Genomic DNA, 8,776 nt, shown 5'->3' with positions numbered 1-8,776 from the left:
GGTGGATCTCTGTGAATTCCAAGCCATCCTGGCCTACAAAATGAGTCCAGGACAGCCAAGGCTATACAAAGAAACCCTCTGTTGGAAAAAAAAAAAAAAAAAAAAGGTAGCTTTTAGCCTTTGACACTTTAGCTCAGTGTGTGGTGTGCACCTGGATGCTTATGCGTGTGTTTGCATGTGGAGCCCTGAGATCCACATAGCTCATCTTTCCTCCATTGCTCTCCATCTTCAATTAATTAATTAATTTTGTAAAACAAGGTTTCTCTATGTATGCCCGGCTGTCCTGGAGCTTGATCTGTAGACCAGGATGGCCTTGGACTTACAGAGATCCAGAGATCTGCCTACCTCTGCCTCCCCAGTGCTGGGATTAAAGACGAATGTCACCACTACGTGGCTAATGAAACATAAGCCCTGGCCGTCCTGGAACTCAGTATGTAGATCAGGTTGGCCTCAAACCCATAGAGGTACATCCGTCTCCTGTCCCCAAATGCCGGCATTAAAGGTGGGCACCATCTTGGAGGACCACCGGCTTTATCTTCTGAGACAGTGTCTCTCATTGAACCTGGCTCCCATGCTGGATCCCAATTCACGTCTTCCTCCTCCTTCAGACCCTCTACAGACTGCCTCATTGCACGCCGTTCTGTCTCATTTGCTTGTGCATGCCTGTTTACGTTAATGTGGGTGTACATATGTTCAGGTGCACTCGGGCATTTGTGCGAGACCCCAGGTTGATGTTGGGAGTCTTTCTCGGTTATCCTCCATCTTACTTGCTGAATCCAGAGACTGCAGATAGGTTCGCTTTAGCCAGGCAGCTCACTCTAGAGAGCCCTACTTAGCCTCCTGGGCCTCCATGCCCACCCCACATCGGTATGGATCCTGGGGATTGGTTTTGACTCAGCAAACCTCTTACTTCTTCCTCCACTCCCACCCTCCACCCATGTCAGTTTGCTTTTTCAGAACCAGTAGCTCAGGCGCTTCTGGAACTCACTATGTAGTTGAGGATTACCTGGACCTGGAATGCCTTATACACTCCTGCTTCTACGTCCTGAGTGTGTGCACCACCATGATCCTGCCTGGTGCTGTGTGCGTGCTAGGAAAAAAATTGACCATTCCCTGGGCTTTAAATCTTTATTTATTTATTTTAATTTTAATATTATTTATTTTATTTTTATTTTTTATGTGTTTCACCTTTTTGTATGTCTGTGTACCACACGCATGCAGTGCCACCTGAAGCCAGCAGAGGGTGCCAGATTCCCCCTGGAACTGGAGTTCTGAAACAGTTGTGAGCCATCATTTGGGTGCTGGGAATCAGAGCCAGGCCCTTTAGAAGAGCAGTGGGTGCTCTTAAGCTCAGAGCCGTGTCTCCAGCCTTACTCGTGGGTTTTTGACATAAGTCAAGCTCATCTCAGGTATGTGTCTGTCTCAGAAGCTCTGGCCAGGTGTGTGGCTAGTAGGTAATTCCACCTGGATGCCTGCAAATGTGAGTGGAGTCCCCAGAGCTGCCAATGTCCAGGTGAAGCTAGGCAGGCCTTGGAGGCAGGACTGCTGGGGTGGGTGGTTGGTGTCCTCAGGGAATGCACCTCTAGGTGGTGTGAGGTGCTCAGCTTCGTCTTGTCCTGGTGCTCTGGAAGGGTAGGGAGAGGTTCCTTGGAGGTGAGCTATCTGTAATTCTGAGTCCTGTGTTGTTGGTTGTTGACTGTGTGATGTGAGCAAGCCGCCCAATGGCCCAGGCTTCCCTGTCCATTAGGAAGAGTAGCTTGGGCATCCATCAGCAGGTGCTGGGGTGTGGACACTCAGCCACTAAGTGTTCACTGAGTTCTTCAGTGTGCAGGACCCTTCTTGAGCACTGCAAGTGGGAACCTCATTTAAGGTAGGAAAATGGTGCTGGACATAGATCAGTGAGTTTCAGGACATCCAGGCCTATGTGGAGAGACACTGTCTCAGAGAGAGAAAGAGAGAGGGAGAGGGAGAGAGAAAGAAAGAAATGGGAACTGAGTGTAGTTGGTAGAATGCCAGGACTGCATTAACCAGGTATGGTGGCACACGCCTATAACCCCCACACTCAGCAGTTAACTCATTCTTGGTCATCTTTGGCTACATATTGAGTTCCAAGTGATCCTGGGCTTTAAAAACAAATGAAAGTAGGAAACTGACTCATTTCATTAGGCATTCGCTGGCACAGAGTATTGACCCCCCCCCCAAACAAAACAAAAGCCCCCAAACCCTCCACAGGGGTGAGAGAGATGGCTCAGGGGTTAAGAGTGCAGGCTATTCTACCCGAAGACCTGAGTTGGATTCCCACATGATGGCAACAATCCTCTGTAACTTCAGGAGTTCCAGGCGATCTGATGCCCTCTTCTGGCCTCTGTGGGCCCCAGGGAGGCACATGGTGTACAGACATTCATGCAGGCAAAACAGTCACCCACTTAAAAAATAAAAATAAGTAAGTCTAAAAATGTTGGCCGGCTGGTGAGATGGTTTGGTTGGCAAGGGTGGCTGCTAGGCCTAACAACGTGCATTCCATCCCTAGGACACACAAGTTGGAGGGAGAAAACCAACTCTCTCAAGTTGTCTTCTGGTCTCCATAGGCGTGCACCATGTTATGTGTGTGCATGCACATGAATTCTTGTGTCATTCCAGGTTACTCAAACAAATAACCAGACAGTAAGGCATTAATTGATTATTGCAATCAGAAGATACAAGGGAGAAGAAAGTGAAGTCACTTAGCATAACTCTCCACAGATAATCTTCTTATATGTGTATGCACGCATGCACGAATGCACACACTGCGGTGTTTTTGAGATAGGGTCTCCCCATGTAGTCTTGGCTGTTCTGGAATTCACTATGTAGACCAGGATGGCCTTGAACTCACAGAGATTCAACTCCTCTGCCCCCAGAGTGCTGGGATTAAAGGTGCACACCACCACTGCCTGGCATTTTTGTTTTAGATTTTTCTTAGTAGTCTGAAGCAGGCACTGCCGCATTTTCCTTTTGCTTTTGAGGAAGGGTCCTATGTAGCCCAGGTTGGCCTATTAACACCATATGTACCCAAAGATGATCTTGAATCTTTTTTGTTTTTTTGTAGTTTTGTTTGTTTTTCAAGACAGAGTCTCTCTGTGTAGCCTTGGCTATCCTGGACTCTCTTTTGTAGACCAGGCTGGCCTCAAACTCACAGTGATCCGCCTGCCTCTGCCTCCCGTGTTTTGGGATTAAAGGCGTGCGCCACTGCGCCCAGCAATCTTGGATTCTTGATTCTTCTGCCTCCACCTCTTAAGTATTGTGGATACAAGCATGTGCCGAACCAGGGGTGGAAAACACAGTTTAGTGCATCCTAGGCAAGGCAGGCAGTCTTATAACTGAGCCACCTCCTGTTGGAGGATGTTTCTGTGCACGGTGTATTCAAATGCTGATTTCTGTACTCAGAGATCTGGTTGCAGTCCAGAGTTTGATATTTTGGTATTGTTATTATTATGAAGCATTTCCTGACTCAGTATTTTGTAAAACATTCTTCTCCATCACCTTCTGATTGGTTAAATAAAGAGCTGAATGACCAATAGCTGGGCTGGAGAAAAAAGGTGGGACTTCTGGGCCCAGAGAGAGGGTCTCGGGTGGGGACCGGAAAGATTCTCCAACGATACATGGATGAAGACGGAAGGTGCCAGGTAACAGGTCATGTGACTGGGAAGTAGGCCAGGGCAGTATTGTCAAGTTAGGATAGCTGAGTATCTGCCCAGCTATACAGCCTGAAGCACTTAATAAATATAAAGGCCTTTGTGTCATTATTCAGAGCAAGAGTGGGCATAGAAAAACACATCCACAGACCTGCCCCCGTTTTTCTTTACGGATGTGAATTGAATGTTAATTGGAATGACATCACTATGTATCTAGATGCTCATAGCATGTCTCAAAGGCAGAAGCTGCTGGTGGTGACTCTGTATAGTCACAGGCGCTCTTTCCCGCCATTTATGTAGTTTCTCTTTTGGCTGCCAGGACACTTTTCAGTTCCCTGCTGTTCTGAGGGTGCTGCAGAGTTCTGGTGCAGCACGTGAGGAGCTCGAGCTTGTTCCCAGCCCTGGTAAACTCGGCACAGTGAACCTTGTAATTAATTCCAGGACTTGGGAGGTTTAGCATCGACTTTCTCGGCCCGCCAGCTCCCAGTAATGACACAGAGACTTATATTTATTTATGAAAGCTCAGGCTTGTTTCCTACTAGCTTGTATAATTTAATTAATCCGTTCATTCTAGCCACGTGGCCCGTTACCTCTCCTCAGTCCTTGTGTGCCTTACTTCCTCCAGGTCCAGCTGTTGAAGCTCACACCTCTCAGTCCCTCCCACAGCTCCGATCTCCACCAGGGAAGTCCCGCATTTCCTCTCCTACCTAGCTATAGGCTGTCAGTGCTCTATTAAAGCACTCAGAAGGTGAGGGAATTGTGTTTACAAAACACTGAGACTGGTGGTGCATGCCTTTAATCCCAGCACTCCGGAGGCAGAGGCAGGTGGATCACTGTGAGTTCGAGGCCAGCCTGGTCTACAAAGTGAGTTCAGGATAGCTAAGGCTACACAACGAAACCCTGTCTCAAAAAGAAAAAAATAAAATAAAAAATAAAAATAACAATACGAAAGTCCAGGGACAGTACTCAGCTCTCTGCTGCAACAAAAGTCAACATTTGACTCGTACAAAGACAACCTTTATGCAGTGCACTAAGAGATTATCCTAGCAGAGGTGGAGGCAGGGGGATCAGGAATTCAAAGGCCATCCTTTGAACATAGCGCACCCAAGGCTATAGAGACCCTATCTCCCCTCAAAGAGAGAGAGACAGAGACAGAGACAGAGAGACAGAGAAACAGAGACAGAGATAGAGACACACAGCGACACAGTGAGAGAGACAGAGAGACAGAGAGAGAGAGAGAAAAGAAGAAGAAGAAGAAGAAGAAGAAGAAGAAGAAGAAGAAGAAGAAGAAGAAGAGGAGGAAGAAGATAGTGAGACTCTGTTGCCCACTGATCCAGTCCCCGATGCCCTCACTGGGCGGCATTCCTGAAATTGCTGGCTGCAGCCAAACCCTTGGCTCTTCCCTTCTAGAGTGTGGCGGGTGGGGTGTGTGGGGGCCATGAGCCAGACAGGAGGTCCCACAGGTGACCCCTCCTCTGCTGGATGGCCCAGGGTGAGCATGCTTTAGGAATAAGTGCATGGCTCCAGAGGCAACAGCAGGTGTCCAGGCTGTAGGCTTGCACTGAGGCCTGCAGGTGGGCACACACCTGGTCCTGCAGAGTGGCTCAAGCCCCAGCCTGGCCCCTCCTGCTCCTGCTGTTACTGCTCATTTGGTTCTGAGAGCCTCGACTGGAAGTGAGGACAGACATCCCCCACCTCCACCCCGGGTGTGGATTGGAATCTAAGGGTGAGCCCTGTAGGAATTTTCTCCAAAGATGGAAGGAAAAATAAAATCCCAGGAGTTTTAAAAAAAAAAAAAAAAAAAAAAAAAAAAAAAAACCAAATTAAAGGATAGGCTCAGGTCCCTAAGGTATGGTTCTTGCTTTTTATTTATCTTTTATTATTATATTTTTAATTTTGAGTCAGAGTTTCCATATGTAGCTCTGGCTGTCCTGGAACTCACTCTCTAGACCAGGCTTGAGCTCACAGCAATCCACCTGCCTCTGTCTCTCAAGTGCTGGGATTAAAGGTGTATACCAGGCGGATTGCTGTGAGTTCAAGGCCAGCCTGATCTACAAAGCAAGTCCAGGACAGCCAAGGCTAACACAGAGAGACCCTGTCTTGAAAAGCAAAACAACAACAACAACAACAACAACAACAACAACAACAACAACAACAAAAAAGAAAGGTGTAAGGTGTGCACCACTGCTGTATGACAAAACTTTTCCTGTGGAGACTCAACATACACGTGTCTACTCAACCTAGATAGGAAACCCACAGCAGACTAAAATACTGATACCATCAGAGTCCAAGTTGGTGTACCAATGGGTTTTATTGGGGTTACTTATAGGAATGTGGGTGAGGGGTTACAGGAGCAGAAATGACTCAGACAGCTGTGTCACCAAGGCCCACCCCAACATGGGTGACAGCTCACAAAAACTAGGAACCTGGAGCTCACTGCACATCCTGCAGGCAGCTCAGCAGGTTGGGGAGTGTCCTTTCCAGGTGCCTCAGTTGGTCTAAACCTCCTCTAGGCAGCTTGGCTGTTTTTGCTTCTTCCAGGCTGATGGTCAGGCCTCAGAATCTCCTTTGCAGCTTGGCTCTGCTCTTCTGAGAGGCACTCTTGGCTTTGTACTGCATACTCGGGCAGGAAAGTCCTGGCAGATTTGGTCAGCTTCAAGGACTTCCTATTTTGAGTTGTTTACCTTCCTGCTTAAGGAGTTTCAGTCTTGGAACTGTTTGGCCCAGCTCTCTTTATTATGTTATGTTATGTTGTTTTGTTTGTTTGTTTGTTTAAATGAAAAAAAAAAACCTGTTAGGCCTAGTCTAACAGGCCTTTAATCTCAGTACTCAAGAGACAGAAGATCTCTGTGAGGTTGAGGACAGCCTGACTTGCTTAGCAAGCTCAGGAGTGACAGGACTACATAAAGAACCCCTGTGCAGTGTTTTGAAAGAGAGTGGCGCCCCCAAATTCGTGTATTTGAATGCTTGCACCACAGTTGGTGGAACCTTTTGGGAGGGATCAGAAGGTGTGGCCTTGTTGGGGAACATGAGTCCCTGGGATGGGCTTTGAAGCTTCTAAACCCCATGCCAGGCGCAGGCTCTCTCTGCTTTCTACCTCTTGATGGGAGTGTAAGTTCTCAGGACTGCTCCAGCGCTGTGCCTTCCTGCCTGCTGTCATGCTTCCTGGTGATGCACTGCAACCGTAAACCCCCAACTAAATGCTTTCTTTGCTAAGCTGGCTTGGCCATGGTGGCTCTTTATAGCAACACCATGTCTCAAGCCTCCACCTCCAAATTAAAATCCTGTTTTACACGTATGGATGTTTTGCCTGCCTGTCAGTGCACGCATGTAGTGCCCAGGGAGGCCAGAAGAAGGCATCGAATCACCCAGAATTGGGGTTACAGATGGTTGATAGCCACTCTGTGGCTATTGGGGATTGAACTCATGACCTCTGGAAGAGCACTCAGTGCTCTTAACAGCTGAGCCATCTCTCTAGCTGCTCCTAACCCTCTCCTCCTTCTCTATTAGGGTGTGGTAGTTTAAATGAGATGTCTTGCATAATCCTGGACGTTTGAACACTTGGTCACCTACTTGGTAGTGATGCTTGGGGGATATCCCTGCAAAACGAAATCTGTCACCAGAGGTGGGCTTTGAGAAAAATTCTCGCCATTCCCAGTTCAGGCTCTGCTTTCCCTCTGCCATCATGGGTTCTGACCCTCTGGAGCCACAACCCAAATAAATATTTTCTTCTATAAGTTGCCTTGGTCATGGTGTTTTATCATAGCAATAAAAAAGTAACTATGAGACAGGGTCTCACTGTGTAGCCCTGGCTGTCCTGAAACTCACTCTGTAGACCAGGGCTGGCTTCTCACTCACAGAGATCTGCCTGCCTCTGCCTCCCGAGTGCTAGGATTAAAGATGTTAGACTCTACACCCACCTTTATTTTTTATTTTTAATGAAGCGTCTGTCTGTCTGTCTGTCTATCTGTCTGTCTGTCTGTGTCTTTATGTGTAGGTAAGTGCACACGGACAGTATGCACTCTTAACTGCTGAGCCATCTTCATCCCTGAATCCTGCTTTTGTGTCAGCCAAGCTGGTGTCCCTCTTTTCTTATGTAGGGCCCTTGAGAGCAACCCATGAATGTCCTGGTGGGAGGGGTAACAGCACCTGTGTGATTGAATACACCTTGGCACATCATTTCTGTTTCCAGGTTCCCACCAGTGCCAGGCTGGAGGTGGAGGACTACACTGGGGATTCTCATGGCTCAGCTCTGTGACTGCAGACATGAGCTGCTGGGAAGGGCCTGGAGCTACTGGGAGAGAGGACACACCAGGGCCCAGTGGGAGCCTGATGTGCCGAAAGAAGAAAGCGTGTGTATGTGTGTGTGTGTGTGTGTGTGTGTGTGTGTGTGTGGTGTGTGTGTGTGTGTGTGTGTGTGTGTGTGTGTTGTCAGTGAGTACGAGTTTTGACTGTGTGGGGAGCCCCAGGCATGTAGGCCACAGGTGCCTGGCTGGCTCTATGACAAACATCCCCATAGAGCTGTTACCAACAGCCCTGAACAGGGAAGGAGGAAGAAGAGGACGGCCATGTGGGGCTTGACTCTTCGTGATGGCTGCAGATGCCAGGCTGCTGTTATAGGCTCCTTCTTCTCCCTGCCTCCCAGGCGGACCGCCCTCATCTCTTGTGAAACTTGGGGCAGTGGGAAAGTGGCTTGAGGTTTTCTGGGTTGAAGGGAATAGGGCAGGATGAGGGAGGGGCTCCATCTTGGGCCACTGGGTATTGTTGACATCTCGGAGTCCAAGCCCCTGAAGCCCATCTGCCCCTTTGATGACACTTGATGCAGGGGATGCTTGGGTGAGCCCCCAGAGGGTCCCCCTGTTGTTAGTCCTTAGCACTGGCTCCTTCTGGAGTCTGACCGGACAGGTACTCTACACATTTAGGACCTTCAAGGTGTCAACGCTCTATCTCCCCCCATATTGGATTCATGATTTCAGTGAGGGAAAAAGTCCAGAAGGTCCCTAGGTGTTTAGGTCTAATGTGTGGGCCTCCCAAGGCTCCCTCTCCCCATTGGTAGATGGTCAGCCACTGTCTGGTAAGTCAGTAGCCAAGCAGTGTAAGGCTGA

Source organism: Acomys russatus, chromosome 5, assembly GCF_903995435.1.
Source record: "Acomys russatus chromosome 5, mAcoRus1.1, whole genome shotgun sequence".
Taxonomy (NCBI): domain Eukaryota; kingdom Metazoa; phylum Chordata; class Mammalia; order Rodentia; family Muridae; genus Acomys; species Acomys russatus.
Note: the sequence above shows the minus strand (reverse complement) of the source record.